At 36.3% G+C, this 20152-nt stretch overlaps 1 pseudogene; it reads left to right on the top strand.

Moving 5' to 3' along the window:
- The first annotated feature begins 1053 nt into the window (after window positions 1-1053).
- LOC134471116 (glycine N-phenylacetyltransferase-like) overlaps window positions 1054-20152 on the top strand; it is a 116572-nt pseudogene continuing 97473 nt past the window's right edge.

Genomic DNA, 20152 nt, shown 5'->3' with positions numbered 1-20152 from the left:
CTAGTTATCATTCCTTCCTCAGGAGCCCTGTTCTGCTCTGGCTCTTGGCTGCCATGAAATAAGTAGCTGTGCTCTACCATGATCTCCTTCCATGATGCTTCTGTCTCACAGCCAGGCACCTCTAGGTTAAGTCACATCATAAACTAAACCAAATGATGTCTCCCCTCCTTGAGTTCACGAGTGTCAGGTACTGTGTTTCAGCACCAGAAGCTGAGGAGTACACTAAATTTGCACCAAGATTGGGACCTTTGCTGTAAAAGTGTCTGACTCTGTGGGTTAGCAATGGAACTCACTTGCAGGAGGCACTTGGAAATGTTAAGAGATGTGAGCTAGACAAGCCCAACAAGCTCTACATTGAGCTTGATGGGAGGTTCTGACGGAGAGCAGAGCGCTCTTAAGAGTGTGGGGAGTAAAGGCCAGGCTCTAAGATGTCTACAGGGGAACAAAGATTCCAATGGCAGTTGGCAGAGAAATCATCTGCCTGACCATACTCTGGCAGAAACTGCCTACATTGTGCATGTTTCCCAAGGATTTTCTGAGCTTACTATCTTCTTTACTTTCCTCCTGTTGCTGAGATAATATGCCCAATACCCAAAAGAGAAACTGTTTATTTGGCTCCTTATTTTTAGAGGCTTCAGTTTATAATTGGCTGGTTCAAAAGTAGTGACACGGCAGAGAGGAATGGCAGAGGGTAAACAGTTTGTGGCAGGCAGAGGCAGCAAGCAGCAAACTACAAGCAGGCAGCAAGAAGCAGCCTCCCTTATTCTGTTCCCTTCAGCATATGCAGGCTTCCCAGCCCTAGGGCGGTGGCACTCGCACCCATGGTGGGCAGCTTCATGCTAGCACAGCACTGTGATACTATCCCAGAATCACATTCTGGACCCCTGAATCACACATCCCAGATCCATCCACCTTGAAAAGACCCCACTTGTGACCGCATGAAGGTTTATATGTAGATACAATCCATACCATGGACTACAACAACTGGTGTATAAAATCTCCAGACAACTTAATACTCACGTTGTGGCATGGGCATTCTGGCTGCTTTAGTAGAGCCCTAGAATGAAAATTCTTTGCTGAAACATCAGTTGAAAAGCCACCTACCTCCATGTATAGCTCTGAGGGAGGAGCTTAAGTCTACACCCAGATGGCACTGGTCAGTGGGTGTGTTCCTCTAGGAAGTTGAGCTCAGCATGTTCTAGAAAATCAGACCAAAGAACACCTTTCAAAACCTGCATTCTTAGGCCTTTTATATTAATCTTCTGGGAGAGTGTGCTGCTTCTTGTCCTAGAGACAGCTGTAGAGACAAAGAAGACAGAATTGCAGGTGAGAACCAAGAAACATAGAAGCTCTGGGTCTACTCTTTTACTGTTAGCTTCATAACAAACTAAAATGATTCAAAATACTGCTGACAAATGTGGATAAGAGTTGCTGGGCTTATATGTGTTGAGAATTATGTGAGGTGAAAAGGAAGTTCCTTGATTTGAAAATGCAGATCAGACCAGACAAACCATGATGGAGAAAAAGGTAAAGGAAGAAAGGAAAAAGGAAAGTAATATGTACATATATACAAGATAAGACAGCTGTGCAGGGTGCTTCTTTATTTTATTGAAAAGAAAAGTTCGTGCTAATGTTTGGGGAGGAGATCAGGCTTGTATCTTACACTCTGAACAACTAGTATGAAGAAAACAACAGGCAGTGAATTAATTATTGCAACTGTCTTAGTAACTCATTTTGAAGCTCTGATTTATTATATTTTTATTTTTTTCTCTTTAAAATAAAAAAAAGAAAAACAAATCACATAATGATCATGTTTGGGATAATATATTAGAACTCGTAGAAATTCTTGGCTGAGTGAAGTCCACATTTATTATAAGTCTTTAAATAAATATGAAGATATGTGGTTGTGTGCACTTGGTCGGTTTGTGAGGGAAAAACTAGTAGGCACTGGCAAGAAACATTCTACATCAGGTGACATGTGACACCAAGTTACATATACCTTGCAAATATTTTCCTGTGTAATTCTTTGGAAACATCTGAAAGTAGTGAGGTTGGATAACTGATGGCCAGGGAGATTATGTAACCTATTTGTTCATAAAAGTACTAAGTAGTTTGCAATATAAAGGTTAAATACAAGTTGACCAAGTATTTATGTAAATTTTTATGAAATCACTGACTTGGAGAATTACTGCATGCTTCCTCCTGAGTTTCAGATATGTGGTATATGAAAATGTGCACAAATATGATGAGGTAGCTATCAATGCTCAGCACAGCTATTCACAGATTGTTTTCCTCATCAAAATTTTATTTTTGGCTGAGCATTACCATGACTTGGTCAGAATTCCAAAGTTGCCCTCCTTGGCCTTTGTGCATGGTGAATGCTGGTAACTCTCCACTGTGTGCCAACTCCCTGGGCTTCTCTGTCCAGGCAACTGCAGCAGAGCAGCCAACCTGAGTTCTCCGGGTGCCTGTGCAGCTGTGCATAGAATGCAGTCCCCTGTGTACATGGCAGTACTTGGATATTACCATTTCCATATGGAGTTTTCAAACTCCACATTGCTTCTTATTTTCTTGTAACACTCTGAGATGCTTCTAGAAAAAAATATCCAATTAGCCTTCAGACGTGTTAGACTACTGTCTGGAGACTTTCTAAAACTTGGGCTCTGTTCTTCTATTATGCTCAGGGCTTTGTTCCAGTGGAGCTTCTGACATAATCCCTGAGGGCCTCACTTCTGGCCTGCATCACCTGGGAGTCAGGATTTCAACCTATGAATTCAGGGAAGACAGATAAACAGAGAACAGCTTATTTCTTAAATGAATAGGTGAATCTTTGCATTTAGCAAGCAAAAAGACTAAATGGCTGTGTTGATAGAATTACCTCAAACACGACATCATTAAATAGACATGTCACACATTCTAAATCTGTGTAAGACACTAGGACAATATTTGAGAATGAAGCACAAATCTTGAGGTCTTGTCCAGACGATTTCTAAAGCTAGAAGACCAATTCTAAGCCATTATTCAAAAATTTGTGGTTGAAATATGTATGTGATCCTAGAGGAGTGAAGAAAGTAATTGATTTTGCAAGGGTTTCACACCCCAGAAGGAGGAAATGGAGGAAAATTCACTGTGGGAGTAAGACTTTGTAAGGGAAATAAAAACATGGAGGCAGGATGTAAAGGAAGACACCTCCGAGGAACTAAAGTACATGTCCCACTAAAGGAATGTTCAGGGAAATATCATATTCCAGAGGCAAAGCACTCTCCAGTATTTTCAAGCAACAAGACCAATAGGCAAAATGGAATATTGTTAATTCAGAACCCATAGAAATGGATAGCAATCAATAGTATTTGGAAAATCTCAGATTGTATTAGATCAACCCCCAGAATCAGTATTCAAGAAAGATCAACTAGTGATGTAACAACAGAAAGTTCTTGAACACATGATAAGAGCATTCGGAAGTCAAATGACTCTAGAAGGAGCTAGTTGGAGTCAGCACCCTGACATCAAGGAGCTAAGTACACACACAAACACACACACACATGCATACACACAAAAGACCAGGCGCATTACAAAACAAAAACTAAGAGGCAGACAGAAGGTAGCAGTGAGGCAATCAAGTTAGGTCAAAGGTGGCTTTGCTCTAACAGGGTTTTGCATAACCTCAATTTGTGCCTAGTCACCACTCACATCTGACAAGAAAAACATTCTTAACAAACACTTCCATATTTATGAATGGGGATGAACAGTTTAGCTCATCAATTATGGAGCAAAGAATGAGGATTTGCAGATCCATGAGTGGCCGGATCTTGGATAAGTAAGGAGGACATGTGGGAGTCCTGTCTCAGATTGGGAAGGACGGATCCTTGCAGCAAGCTGTTTCCAGAACAAGATGAAGCCTGAAGGCTTTCCCGATCATTCCTATCTTATCAACTCACAGGGGCAAGCAAATTTCAATGCTGTGTGTTCCTCCGAGAACAGCATCTGCTGAATTTCACATTGGTCTTTACCTTTTGTGAATAAGCTCTGTGAATTTTCTGAAATTCTTATTCAAGGGTATTGTTAAGAATTTCATCCAGTATACCAATGACACCTGAGTGTGGCTGCATAGATAACCTCTGTCTACAGAAGTGTGTGAGATCCTGGGAAATGTATGGGACTTGCATGCGTTACATTGAAAATGTGGAATAGCACATTCACTTTGGAGGAGAGTGAGGAGAGTTTCTTAGCATGTTACACATTCAGTTACCACACAGCTCTGGAAATATTCTCAGTGGTAAATAAAACCATGCATGCATACATATATTAGTACATTAATCTTTATAATAACATATTGATAATTGGCCAAAATTACAGGCAATGAATTGTGCTCCAAAACGTTAATACATAAAAATCTGATCCATCGACAATGCCTATACTGCAATGTTATTCAGCAATAAAAAGACCATCCCATTGAAAACTTCAATGACTGCGATCTGGTAAATAAAAGGGGTTAGTCTGAAATGGCTACATAGTAAATAATTTGAGATTTTTGACATTTTGTCAAAGGAAAATTGTAGAATCAAAAACAAGTTAATGAATACCTTGGGCTCAGAGTCAGAGGAAGAGAAAAAGAGGTTGATGGGGAAAAGGCAGAAAAGGACTTTTGGGCTCTGTTTGAAAAAGTAGGCTTCCCTGTTAGGATACTGGTTCTGCTGTATGTACAGGTATCAATCTGTATGAGACCGTGCACTTTAAATTGGTGACTTTTACTGAGCGTGAATTATACCTCAAAGAAGGATTACAACACTAACAGAAATATATAGAACTATTTATATTACATATTTCTAAGCCTTATATGTTGATGAGACCTTTTAAATAAAAAGAAATAGTGACTTCCTTGAAAAATATAACAATATATGTGTGTACATAGAACATAAATGTAAATTGTATGCATGGTTAACTAATAATCAAACTTTTTTCTTTGATTTTCTTTTTTTCTTTTAAATTTGGATTATAACACAGAATCATTATGTCTTCTATGCAAAGACTCAGAGGAAAAGTTTTAAACATTTCTTTTTGTCTTTGGTATCTAATATCAAGACTACTAGCAATAATAGTTCAGCTGCCTCGTACAAACTGGGTATTGCACAAACCAGGCACATTGTTGTGACCTTAAAGCCAGCCATCTGAAGTGCTATGTGCCTATTTACATGGGTCACCTGCATTTAGGGTTTTCCAGTTCATCTGAAATTCACCAGTGGTTGGTCAGAAAAAAACCATTAAGCACAATCATTTAGATGACAGTGTGGGCTCACTTTTGCTTGTTTGGAAGACAAATGGGAACTGTAACCATTGATTTCTCCTCCTGCACTGTATGTGTGGATGAAGCTATCACACTATACCCTATCAATTCATGCAAGTAAAACAGTTACTGATGAAAAGAAGACCAGTAGTCATCTTAACCATGAGGACTTGCTCTCTCCTGATGCTCAGCCTTACATTCACTGACTTATTGCCTTGTCTCATTCTGTGAACTAAGTGAGCATTTACTGCCATTGTTAGATGAGGAACCAAGACATCAGAGAGTTGAGTGGCAAGCTGGGGATCCTAGAGTGGCTGAGCTGCCTGGATATGAATGGAAACTGAAACAATGGTCAGGCATTCTCTGATAATAGACTCATTAATTGGGGCAACTTTACGTGTTGCAAATCTGTTTGTTAAAAAAAGGTGGAAAGAAAAATTACAGAAATATGTTTGAAAGTGAAGAAAGATTTTGGTGATGAGAGAGAGAGACCTCAGCCCCGCTCCTGCCTCATCTTTCTTACAGTAGGAAGTTCAGTGAGTGGACCATCCAAGAAACAGCAGGACTAGAGCCCAGACAGTTAACCAGAACTGTTTATTGCATTTTCATCACTTCTCATTCTTCTAGTTCTTTGATGTTTCTCAACTGTCTCTTTAGGTTAAGTTACCCACCAGGATGCTCCATTTGCAAAGTCCCCAGATGCTACAGATGCTAGAGAAATCCTTAGTGAAGCACCTGCCTGAATCCATAAAGGTAAGAGTGGAACATGCACAAGAGAAAAATAAGGACATTTAGCTGCCTATAAAAGAAGTGGGGAAGAAAGCATTCATCAACTTGTGTGCGAGGTACTCTGCGTTTAGCATCTCATTTAAATCATGTTGCCTTGATCCAAGAAATGTGTATCATACCCCTCAGTTCTATAACCTGACCAAGACCATAGCCAATGTGCCAACTCGAATCTTGTCTGAGCTTTGGGGTGTAATGAATCAAAACATTTCCTGCTACTTATCTGAAAAATGTATTATATAAATCTGTAAGTTTTCCATAGTTTGAAACTTTGACTAAAACTATCATATTCATGTTTAATTGCTTTTCTTAAACATCCACTTATCTGTTCCTTCTTGATGAAAAGAACAAATCATTTTGTGTTTTCTTCAGTCTCAAATGAATAGTTTTAGATTTGAGTGAGCAAGAAATGTCTTTAGAATGAGACCAATACTCCTGTACTCAGAGACATGTCCCCAACCAGCCCCAGAGCCTGAAATTACAAGAAATAAAATCTCATAGAGCTGAAATGAAAAAAGAATTGAATGTAGAAAGTAGCCAGTGTAATTCTCCTTACTGTATTTTATGGAATAGACAGAAAATATGCATGTACATAGAAGTCTTAAACAAAGTAAGGAAATAATTTAAACTGAGTTATCCAAAATACTTCTTTTATAACATCAGAATACATATGCTGTTCAAGTGGTGTCATGGTTTATGTTTGTGTCCCCCAGGCCTCATGAGTTTGCATTGTTCATTTGTGATGGTTCATTGTATAGTGCTTGGATTGATGGTGTCAGTGCTCCACCCATATAGGGCTGGAGCCAGGATGTGATGTAATGGCAGGAAGAACGTGTGTTTTTCTCTTTGCTGGTTCGAGTTTGCTGCTGGCGGCCGCCATGAACTGCAGCCCAGCCATGCACGCCTGCCTGGGAGCTGACTGAGTGTGGACTGAAACCTCCCAAAACTGTAAGAAATAAACCTTTCCTTTCTCAACTTGGGCATCAGATATTTTGTCTCAGCGACGAGCATAAAGTAACTAAGACAAGTGGTTAAGACATATTTTTCCCTGGATGAAGTACATATTTTTAACATTTTAAAATGATTATAATCATGTTAATTATGTTCTTCAATAATAATGGAATTAAAATTTAAAACTTTTCTGGAAGGTCCTAAATTTCTGCAAATGATATAAACACACTTCTAAATATATCATCCTTCGCTGTCACAAGGAAAGTTAGTGGAATCAAGGAAAAACTGGAAGAGGAGGAAGAGGAGATCATATACCGTGATCAGGTGGGTTTCATCACAGGAATTCAAGCAAGGTTTACCAGAAGCAAATCAAATATGATGCATCATATCAATAGAGCCAAAGATAAGGATTACATGATCATCTCAATAGATGCAAAAAAAAAGGTTCTGATAAAGTGCAATACTCATCAGTGATAAGAACCTTATGGAAAATTGGTAGATAGTCATTATCTGACCCAGATAAAAGCCACCTATGAACAACAACCATCATCATATTAAATGGTCAAAAACTGACAGCTTTCACTCTAAAATCAGGAACAAGACAAGGCTGTCCACTATCACCATTCCTATTTAGTATTGTTCTGGAACTTTAAGCCAGTGCAATTAGACAAGAGAAATAAAAGAATTAAAGATAAGAAAGGAAGAAATTAAGCTATCATTATTTGCAGATGACAGGACATGCTATGTAGAAGATCCCCAAAACTCCACTGAAAGATTTCTACATATAAACTGGGCATGGTGGCTCAATCCTGTATTCCTCAGGAAGCTGAGGTGGGAGTATTGTTGCAAGTTTGAGACCAGCCTGGGCTACAAAGTGAACTCAAGGGCAGCCTGAACTGCTTAGTGAGACTCCATCTCACACACACAAAAAAAGACTTCCACATATAACAACCAAATTCAGTAACATACCTGGTTACAAAGTCAACACTCAAAAATCAATAGCATTCTTGTACACCAACAAACTCACTTGGAGGGAAATAAGAGAAGCCACTCCCTTCACAGTAGCATCCAAAAAATAAAATACCTAGGAATCAATCTAACAAAGGAAGTAAAAATTTATTCAATGAAATTCACAGTACTCTGAAAAACGAAATTGAAGAGGACCTTAGAAAATGGAAAAACATTCCTTGATCATGTATAGGAAGAAAAAACTTTGTGAAAATGTCAAAATGTCATTCTACTTCCCAGAATCAACAATTGGGATCTCATCTGGTTAACAAGTTTTTGCATGACAAAAGAAATGTGCAACCAAGTGAAAAGACAACCTATGTATTAGTCAACTGTCCCTCAGACAAAGCACTTTTATCTAGACAATATAAAGAATTTTAAAACATCAAGCCCCCAAAATTCAAAGACACAATCCAAGAATGTGCATGTGAGATGCATATACACTTCTCAGCTGAAGAAATATAAATGGCAAATAAATACATGAGGAAATGTTCAATATCATTGGTCATTAGAAAAATGCAAATTAAAACCACAGTGAGATCCCATTTTACTCCAAAAAGAATAAATAGGATCAAGAAAACCACCAAGAACAAATACTGGAGAGTCTGTGGGGAAAAGAAACACTTCTTCACTGGTGGTGAGAGTGCAGACTGGTGCAACCACTGTGGAAATCAGTGTGGAGGTTCCTCAAAAGACTGCGATTAGAGGTCCCATTTGACCCAGCTACTCCACTTCTGGGCATATTTCCAGAAAAACTAAAAAACATTATGCCACAGTGATATATATGTGAACACACACACACACACACACTCTATATCTATATCTATATCTATATCTATATCTATATATCTATATCTGTATCTATATCTATATATATATATATATATATATATATATATATATATATATAGTGCACAATTTGTAATACCTATCTTGGACACAATGCCAATGCCCATTAACTGAAGAGTGGATAAAAAAAGACCTGGTAGTTTTATACAATGGAGTACTTCTCAGCTATAAAGAAAGATCACATTGAGGCTTTTATAAATAAATGGATGTGATATGAGACTATACTCATAAATAAACTAAATCAAACTCACATATGTAAATACCATATTGTCTCCCTAATGTAAGAAACTGAAAGCATAAATAAGATACAAAATCTTCAGTAAATATTGTGAAAGGGTAAGAAGCTGGTCAAAGAGGAAAAAATAATTCATACAGGGAAAAAGAAAACAGAAGGAAGAGAAACAAAATAAGATATAAATTTGTATATATATATATATATAGATAGATAGATTACTAAGATGATTGTGCTACTAATTCTGCTAGTTCTTGGAAAATAACAAATAACATCCATAGCATTAGATCAATTTTGCATGCCTATATATGATAATTCAAAGACATACAAAGATACTATGAAAGAGAACAAAAATTGTGTTCCTGCCACCTTGTTTTGAAAACTTACAATGTTATTGTTTTTGGTTCTTAGATATAGTTATTTATTTGTTTTTTTTGTCTAATAGAGAAATGATAGATATACATGTATATGCTTATGTAGGCCTAGAAATTCACCTAAAGAGTTTACAAGAATTGATTTGAATATGTGTGATGGGGGAACAATTACACTGAAGAAAACAAGACACAATGGTAGCAATTGATGACCTCTTATCATTTTTATTGGAAAGTTAACAATGGTTTTATTTTTGGGTTTGATTGCTTTTAGTCTGTTTTCAATTATTTGATTCCAATATGTATGAAGTTATGGCAGCTATTTTGAAGAAAACAAGAGACATTATGGTAGGCATTATTGATTTCCTAGTGTCTGGTCTTGAAAGTCTTTGGGGCTTTCTTTCTTGTGTTTTTATTGCTTTTATACTATTTTGATGTGTATGAACATATTGTGAGTAAAGATATGGGCAACTATTTAGAAGAACACAAGTGACATGATAGCCACTGTTGATTTCCTGCTGTCTTTTTCTGATATCCTGTATTATTTGCATTGTTTCAATCTGCTCTACTTTGTTCTGTTCTGTTTATATTTGCTTTGTTTCATTTTATTCTCTTTCAAATAAAAAAGAGGTAAAAATTGAAATACAGAGTAAGTATTATATAGTTATGAAGTATGCTTACATTCATGAGTGTTTAATGACCTGGAAATATGGTCAAGTATAGTGTATGTGGGAATAATAGATGTTAAACTAATATATGTGAGATCATTTTGTATAACTGTGTGTATGCATGAAAAAATGAAAAAGAATAAGTGGTGCAAGAATGAGTACTTGATAATTTATTTCATTAATGATTTCATCAAAACTCTGCTTATTTGGGGGATAATAAAATGTAACCTAAGGATTGGACTAAACACTCTACGCACTGCACAGCCTACTTTCAGAGGGGTGAGTCACTTTGTCACACAAGCACAACATTGACCGTGAGCTCTATGCTTCTTCTTCTACTATGTTGAATTGGGACAGGTTTATGGGACCATCTTCCATATGAACCAGGGGAACCCCTTCAAGGTAAAGGCTCTGGTGGACAAGTGGCCTGATTTTAATACAGTAGTTTCCATCCTCAGGAGCAGGTAAGTTGCCAACTATGGTATGGATATGATAGTGTCTATTTTGCTACATAAAATGAAGGCGCAAGTGGGTAAATCTCAGGGAAACCCAAATGAAGCAGGGTGATAACAGTTTAGCCCTCTCTTCCAGAAACTCACAGGCCAGAGGAATCATGGGACAGTGGGGAACTTCAGGATCAAGTGACGATGTACAGTAGCATTCAGGAACACTTATGCTCTTGTTATAGGAATTTTTATTAATTTTATTTTCAAAAAGACTAAAAAATCAAAATAAGTAGAAATAATACATATGTTCAGAGAACAACATAAACAGTAAGAATTCACTAGTTGATGTTTACATATTGTCGTTTTACAAATAGTTGTTCAAGGTGCAAAAGTGGAACATGTTAAGAGGATATTCACTGAGACTGCAAAAAGATCTGTTCAACTGTCCAGAAAACATTAGTAACATGGTTGTCAATCATATACATTTAAACAAACATGCAGTTATGCATATCTTCATTTATGTTTAGATTAAACAAACTAAAGCAGGTTAAAGTCATTCTAAACAAACAATAATAGTATTGCTGGATTTCACATCATGACACTCTGTAATCAGCACTGGGTACTGTAGAGTCTTTTCTCTTTAATTTAATTTAAAGAAAAACTAAACAAAACAGAAAACAGGTAGAAATAACACATGATTTCAAAAAAAGTAAGAAATCACTAGTTGATGATTTCAGATTATCTTCTTACAAATAGTTATTCAAGATACTAAAGTGGAGCATATAAAGTAGGGATTCAAAGGCAGAGATTGCACGCAGTTCTGTTCAACTATCGAACAAAAACTTAGAAATATGGTTATCAATTCTATACTCTTAAATATACATGCAGCTATTGATGTCTTCAATTATGTTGAGATTGAATAAACACAGGCAGGCTAATATCACTTTGAACAAAGAATAATACTATTGCTGGGTTTCACATTATGACACTCCAGGATCAGCACTGGGTATTTTAGTGGCTCTCTTTCTTCAAAATATCTGTTCATTTCATCATGTGTCATAAAATCAGTTCTCATAAACTGTTTATAGACTTGCGCACGCATGAATCTTAATGTATTTCTATCCTTTCTATATTATTAGAGGGAGAAACAAAACAAAGCAAGGCAAAAGAAAACATATTCCTATAAACTCATGAAATGAACTAAACGTACAAGAACACTATACAAAGAGTTCTACCATGGTTCCTGTGTTGTCTCTTGTTATGTTCAATATATATTGGCTATATCATCAGGCATAGGATAATTGAATATATCAGTACATAACAGTATTAATATAAATACAACTTTGCATATAGTATAAAACTTCAAAAACTGGCAGTTATCAAACCAGAATGTGTATCAGAGTCTTGTCATCTTCAGTGTAGTTGCCTATACTCTCAGACTTGATACTATCAATAATTTCAGTTTTGAATAAAATCTTCTCTGCCTCATTTCTGTTATGCTCTTTTTTTGCCAGCAGTTGTCTGCTCGTTTTCTTCATTCTGTTTTCTGCTCCATTCATTGAAGCTTCTCTGCCACTCTTCTTGGAATCCTAGTACTTTTCTCTTTCTCTAGAATGCCCTGAAGTATTCTCTGTAGTGTTGGATTGGTTGTTGCAAATTTCTCAAGTTCCTCTTCATCTTGGTAGCATCTTATTTGTCCATTAATTTCTAGAGACAGTTTGTGAGGGTATATCAATGTGGGAAGGAGGTTATTTTCTTTCAGGGCTTGGAATATTTCACTCCAGTCTCTTCTTGACTTGATGGTTTGTGTCGAGAAGTCTGCCATTATTCTGATGGGCCTTCCTTTATAGATTATCTGTTTCCTGTCTCTGACAGCTTTTAATATGCTGTTCTTATATTGAATTTCTGGGATCACGATTATTATATGCCTGGGTATAATTCTGTTTTGGCTATAGGTGGCTGGACTTCTGTATGCCTCGTATATCAGCATATCATTTCCCTTTCCTATGTTTGTGAAGTTTTTCTTAATTATTTCTGTGAATAACCTGTGTAGTTACTTTGTTTGTACCCCAGCTTCTTCCTTCATATACTTTATTCTCAAGTTATAGATCATTTTGTCATCCTCTAGCCTTTATACTGTTACCACTTGTTTCCTTGTTTTTTTTTTTTTTAAGTTTTCCCTTTCATACTCCCACATTGCAAAACTGTCCTCCAGTTTGGATAATCTATCCTTAATTTCTTTCAAGTTGATTTGCCGTCTTTCCATAGAGTTCTTAATTTCTTCGTGATCTCTTTGGATCTGCCTCATGTACTCTGTATTTTTTTATATTCTGAATCAAATGGTTGTCTCCTTTGAGTTCCTCCCTTCTTCCATGTGTGTCTGCTTGAGGGGTGCTTAGTATCTCTTTTATTAATCTTCTTATATCTTGCTTTATTTGACTAAATATTTCACTTTTGAACTCGTCTATGAGGTCCCGAATATATATCTCTTTATGTCCACTGGTGCTGTGTCTGATATTGCATGTTTGCTGTTCCCATTCTCCTTTGTATTTACCTGTCCTGGAGCCATGTTCTCATGGTTGGAACCTGGGACTTTTTGTTGTTGCTTCCTCTTCCCATCTTTTTTGCTTCTTCCAGGAGGCCTCAGTTTCTTTCTTTGTTTGTTACAATTCTTCTGAAATGGGCTGGCTAGCTGACCCTTCGCTCTGCCTAGTGCTAGTGAGTTTCAGACAGGGACAACATCTGCTGGCCACTCCCCTCCTTATCATTCAAGTGCTGTGGCCTGTACCATATTACTTTGTGACATCTCCCTTCCAGGTGCCAGTGGCTGGAGCAGAGCAGCAGTGGCAATGGCGGCACACTTTGTGTCACCTCACCTCCAGGTCATCAGCAGTTGCAGGGGCAGGGGATAGGGGCAGCCAGTGGGTACCAATTCACTCCCAGGCCCACAGCAACAGGTCTTGCTTGTGGCCCAGAGGTGACAGAGGCATTAGCTGGAGCGCAACAGAGTAGGAATCAGTCAAGTTGCTGTGGTGTGTACTACATTTCATTATGCCACCTCCCTTCTGGGTCAGTCAAGCTGCTGTGGCCTGCACTGTCAGTCAAAGTTCTCTTTACAGGACTTTTTATTATTTAAAGACTGAAAGATACAGAAATGCGATTGGTCAAGGGATGATTAAAAATAGAAATCACAGCAAGCAAGAAAGAGGATTAAAGTGCTTTCCAGGGTGATATTTAAGTTGAATTAAATTTGCAGTTAAGTGGGTTTTGACATATTGACAAGAGCAGGGGACATATTACAAGCAGGGAAGAATAAGGCCTCAAATATAGAAAGATGTTTAAGATGCTTTAGATAGATATTCAAGCCAAAGGAGGTATCAGTACTTGGAATATATTTTCAGTTGCATACTTTTATTAAAGTGACTAGCAGACTCTAAATACAAAATATATTTTAAGCACGTTGGAAAACATATGGTAAAAATCCACATAGGTGAGGAATCAAAAGGGCAGTGTAGCAATGAGCAGTGAAACACAGCATCTCTGAGACTCAGTATCATGAGCCCAGAAAACAACAATTCAATCAAGAGAAATAAACAACTGGATTACTGAGAATTAAGAAGGATCTAGGGGAAAAGAAGAAGGTACAGAGAAGTTGGAAAAATGACTCAAAATGTAGAGAAGAGAATGTAGCAACCTGGAAGCTTGCCTTGGTTTCAGAAATATCTCTTTTTCACAGACACAAAGTAAGGTACAAGGACCTACACCTGTACGGAGAAATGCCACACATAGGGCAGTGGCACCAGCCAGAGGATAGAGGAGCCCACAGTGCTTGGGAACTTTGAAAGCAGCATAGCAGGCCACTGCTGGAGAGGCTTCTGCTGTCAGTGAATGTTTGATCAAGTCCCATTTAGGGAAGGGTTTGAGAAATGAAGAGCGAGATTCAGAAAAAAGACAAAATACCTTCACTTCAGGGTCCCCGGGGCCACCGCCTCCTACAGTGACTGAGTGCAACAGCCACAGAAGATAGCTGTCCATAGAGAATGGTTTAGACATCGATCCCTAAAACGTTTAAACTCAGGCTGAACAGGACAAGGGCCCTCCTGTTCATGCTGAAAAGCCAGATTACCTTATGTTCAGACATGCCTGGCTCTGAAAGCACTGCTTTTACCTCTAGTCGGTTTCTTTAACCTCTCCCTGCTGGATACTATCCAACACAGGTCAGAGGTCTGGTTGCCTTCCATCTTCCGAGATAAGAAAGTGTATGCCTTAGCTTGGACTGTTGATACAACCTGGGGTCAATGGACAGAGAGGCATCTGGAGGAGGGGCACCTTACAAACCCACAGAGCATAAAGGTAGGTGAAGAAAACTGTGACCTGCTGGATTCCAAAATTGTGGGTCACAAAGTGAAACCATTCACACAAAACACCCTTTTCCCATTTTTGGACTCATTATTTTTGCTGTCCCTTATTTACTGTTTTTTTTGGAGGGGCGGTGTGGAATTTTTCTTTTTCTTTTTTGCTTTGTTTCTTTTTCTTTCTAACATTTTCCTTTTAACATTCTGGTCTTTATTTCCTCAGGTTCACTCTTTTTTTCTTTTATCTTCTTTTGGTTATTTGTTCTTTTCCAACACCTTGAGCTAATTCTCTTATCTTTTAAAGTCTTAGTAGGATCATTTTCCTCACCTTTTTCTTCTCCTTCTCATCTTTATTCTTTAAGTTTTCAAACTCTCATCTTGCATTCTCCATTTACCACCCATCTATCTTACCATTATAGTCATTAACCTTTGTCAACCCTTTGATAGTTATCTGCATATCATTGTTGTTGAAATTTTTTATGTTGTGGATAAAAGTATAATTGTTGCTTTTAGTAGATGGTTAGTGTATGCATGTACCCAATCCAAGTACTAAATAATAACCAAGCCAAATTCTACTTAGCTTCTGTGGGATGGTCATAGAATGTGATCATCATGTATTTGAAAAATACACTAATAAAAAATAAAAATCAAACTAATATAACATCAAAGAACTCAAGAGTTGAAATATTTGAAGTATTCAAGTAGCCCTGTAATCGAAAATTAACTTTGTTGAAACCTATAGGCCATTGTTGCACGCAGGTTGTAAGGTATATAATTATGCTAAGAGAAATAAGTGAAACCCAGAAAGTTGAAAGTTAACTTTGGACCATATCACTTACATCAGTTATAAAATATTGAAATATATAGATAGAAGACAAAAGTAGAGGACAAAAGAGTGGCTATCTAGGGGGAGGATGGGAAGAAGCAGGTTAAAGGAATTAAAGTAGCACCTATGAAGTATGAAGCAGTCTAAATAACTAGTGTATAATATGAAGAATATAGGTAGCAACATTTTCCTGAATTTGATACTAAATTTTGAGTTCCAGCTATTCTTCATACAAAAGCAAGTACGGTAATAATGCAAAGTGATGGATCTTTTAATTTTCTGCATAGTACCAGTCATTGTTTTGTAGCAACCTACTCAGTAACTATTTTATTACCTGTACATCCCTCATGACATCGTGTCATACACTGTATACATATCATTATTTATTAAAAGCTATAAAACAACACAGATGAACAAATACAGAAATTTACATTAATTGTCAAAAATCAAAAAATAAAAATCATATTGCATTTTTAAAAAATTTATTTTAAGAGAAAAAAACAGTAAAAGTGTACAAGTAATATAGAATTTCAAATGTAAAAAATCACTACTTAATAGATTACATATTGTCATCTTAGAAATAGTTGTTCAAGTTACAAAATTAAAGCATACAAAGAGGACAAACAGTGACATTACAAACAGTTCTGTTCAATGATCAAAAAAACTCAATAGTATAGTTCTCTATCTGGTACACTTAAATATACATGCAGTTATATCCTTTAGGGCACTTTCTTTTCTTCTCCTTTTTACAGTAACAATTACATATTTTGGGTTTTATTACTCCCACATTTCTTATTACTGTTTTTGAAAAGAATAAAACCAAATGTGACATAACAAAACAGAGTCATTCGAATCAAAAGGATGGACATAGTACATGAAGTAAAAACAGAATACAAGGTGATCAACAAAGTTATCATAATGCCCCTTGCTATCTAAGAATTGCCTATATCATCAGTTATAATGAAATTGAACAAAACAGTACAGAACAAATCCCATAAAACTGAAACATTGGAGACATTACTGGACTTCAAAAGAAGATAATAATCAAACCTGAATGGGCATCATAGTGAATCTTATTGTCTTCAAAGTAGTTGCCTATACCCCCAAACTTGATACTATCAATCAAAACAGAATAGAGTAAAATCATTCAAAACAAGATTGTAAGAGCAATACAGGGCTTCAAATCAATTTAATAAGATGTCAAAGTGGTTGCTATAATGTATCCTGCTATTTTTAAATTTATTTTTCCCTTAACTAAAGAAATAAAAATACAAATAAATAAATAATAAAAACGAGGTTGAGATAAAAGAGGAAATAACAACACAACAGTTCAGGTCAGAACATAACAATTTAAGCAACATAGTGTATCAACACAAGATATACTGACATAAGAGTAGTTACCATTGTGTCTGTTTCCTTGGAATATTTGAGTATAACTTCATGCACTGCAGAATCAAACATATCAAGACAATGTAAAACCATTCAAGAGAATGACAGTATTACAGGGTATTTAGAGCCAACTAGAAGAAAATGAGCAATGGTTTCTATATTATCTATTTGTCTTTAAAAGTTTTGTTTGTACTATCACATGTAATAAAATCGAATAATGTACATGTTAAGACCCATGGAGACAGAAGAACAAAAGCTTGATCGGACTTCAAAACAAGATGATATTAAATCAGCACTAGCTATTATGATGTCTTGTTTTCTTCAAAACAGCTGCTAATACCATCACAGATAATAAAATCAAACAGCCAGAATAAAATCATTCCAATTAATGAATGAAAACATTCAAGGTTTAGAGCAATATAATGGGGAATCATGATTATCACATACTTTTATGTATTCTTTTTTTAAATTTTACTTAAAAGTAAAACGAGAAAAAAATGAAACAAAACAAAGTGGTGTAAGGATACAAGTAATACAGAACTACAAAAAAAAACAGTAAGAAATCAGGACTTACTAGATTACATATTATCATCTTAGAGATAGTTGCTCAAATCACAGTATCAAAGCATACAAAGTATACATTCAAACAGTGAGACTGCAAACAGTTGTGTTCAATGATCCAACCAAAAACATTAATATGGTCAGCTATTTAACACCCCTAAACACACTTGCTGTTGTATCCTTTAGAGCTCTTTTTTATAACAAAATTTATGCATTTGGGGTTTTGTTACACCTTAGTTCTTATTACTTTTGGGGGGGAGAGAGAATAAACTCAAACATGGCAAAACAAGCTGTCAGTCAAAACCAAAGATAGACATAGCACATGATGTAAAAGAGAGTACAAGGTTATCAACAATGGTTATCAACCATGTCTCTTGTTTCCTTAATAAGAATTATCTATCTCATTAGATATTATAAAGTTGAATAAAACAGTATCAAACAAGAAAAATAAAACTTAAGCATTGTAAACATTACAGGACTTCCAAAGGAGACAATAGTCAAACCAGAATGGGCATCTTAGAGAATCTTATTGCCTTCAAACTAGTTGCCTATACCCTCAAACTTGATACTTTCATACAGCATGGAACAGAGTCAAATCAGTCAAAACAAGATAGTGGGAGTATTACAGGACTTCAAAACAAGTTAATTGGAAATCAAAAAAAAGTTACTATTATATATCCTGCTAATTTTTAAAAAAATTTTCCCCTTAATTAAAAAATATATTAAAAATAACTAAACACTTTTTTAATGAATAAGGAAGAGATTGAGATAAAACAGGACATAATAATATAACAATACAGGTCAAAGCATGACTCTTTCAGCAACCTAGTTCTTCACCACCAAATAACCCGACTTAATAGTAGTTACCATAGTGTCTTTTTCCTTGAAATATTTGAATAAAACTTCATATACTATAGCTTCAAATATTTCCATATCAAGAAGCCCAGAATAAAGCCTATCCAATTAATAAGTGAAAACTTTATAAGGCTTCAAGGCCACATAATGGGGAATCATGATTGCAACATTTGTTTTTATATTTGAATCATTACTTATATTAGGGAAACTATTCAGTATTCACACATGTGAGATTGATTTATTTCACTTATGAGTATGGTCTCAAGCTGCGCCCATTTATTGATAAATATCTCAATGTGATGCTTCTTTATAGCTGAATAATACTCCATTGTATAGAAATACCACAACTTTTTCATCCATTCCTCAGTTGATGGACACTTGGGTTCTTTCCAAGATCTGGCAATTACAAATTGTGCTGCTATAGGTGCACATATATCACTGTGGTATGATGCTTTTAGTTCTTCTGGGAATATGCCTAGAAGTGGAATAGCTGGAATAAATGGGACTTCAAATCCCAGCTTTTTGAGAAATCTCCAGATTGCCCTCCACAAAGGCTGCACCAGTCTACACTCCCACCAACAGTGTAGGAGAGTTCCTTTTTCCCCACAGCCTCTCCAACATCTGTTGTTGTTGGTTTTCTTGATCCTGGCCATTCTTTCAGGAGTAAGATGGTATCTCAGTGTGGTTTTAATTTGCATTTCTCTAATGACCAATGATGATGAACATCTTTTCATGTATTTACTTGCCATTTGCATTTCTTTATCTGAGAATTCATCTCAGATGTCCATTTTTTAGTATTGGATCTTTGAATTTTGTGGGTCTGAGTTTTTTTTTTTAATTCTTTATATGTTTTAGACAAGAGTCCCTTGTCTGAGAGAGAGTTCACTAAAATCTTTTCCCAGTTTGTGGGTTTACTTTTCACTATGCTGGAGATTTCTTTTGACTTGCAGAAACTTTTTAATAAGAAGTGTTCCCAGTTATTGATTCTGGGAAGTATTTCCCGTGCGGAATGAGTCCTGTTCATGAATTCTCTACCTACTCCTATGTCTTCAAGGTTTCTACCCAATTTGTCTTCCAATAGATTTAGTGTTTCTGTTTTAATATTCAGATCTTTGACCCATTTAGATTTTAATTTAGTACATGGTGATAGACATGGGTCTAGCTTTAGTTTTTGGCAAATGGAGAGCCAGTTGTTCCAGCACCATTTATTAAGGAGACTGTCGTTCTTCCAGTGAACCTGCTTGGCTCCTTTATCAAAGATAAGGTGTTTGAGTGTGTTTGTAGCTGTGGTTGTATCTTCTAATCTATTCCACTGATCTTTGGCTCTGTTTTGATTCCAATACTATGTTGATTTTACTACTGTTGCTTTGTAGTATAACTTCAAGTCAGGGATTGTGATGCGTCCTGCTTTGTCTTTGCTGCTTAGAATTGCCTTTGCTATTCTAGGTCTCTTCTGGTTCCAGATGAAATTTCGGAGTGATTTCTCTCGATCTATAAGGTATGTTGATGGTATTTTTTATTGGAATTGCATTGAATCTGTATAACAGTTTTGGGAGAATGGCCATTTTCAC

Source organism: Cavia porcellus, unplaced genomic scaffold (assembly GCF_034190915.1).
Source record: "Cavia porcellus strain 051 isolate PalLab524CR breed Dunkin Hartley unplaced genomic scaffold, mCavPor4.1 scaffold_17, whole genome shotgun sequence".
Taxonomy (NCBI): Eukaryota; Metazoa; Chordata; class Mammalia; order Rodentia; family Caviidae; genus Cavia; species Cavia porcellus.
This window is presented reverse-complemented; position numbering and strand designations above follow the sequence as displayed.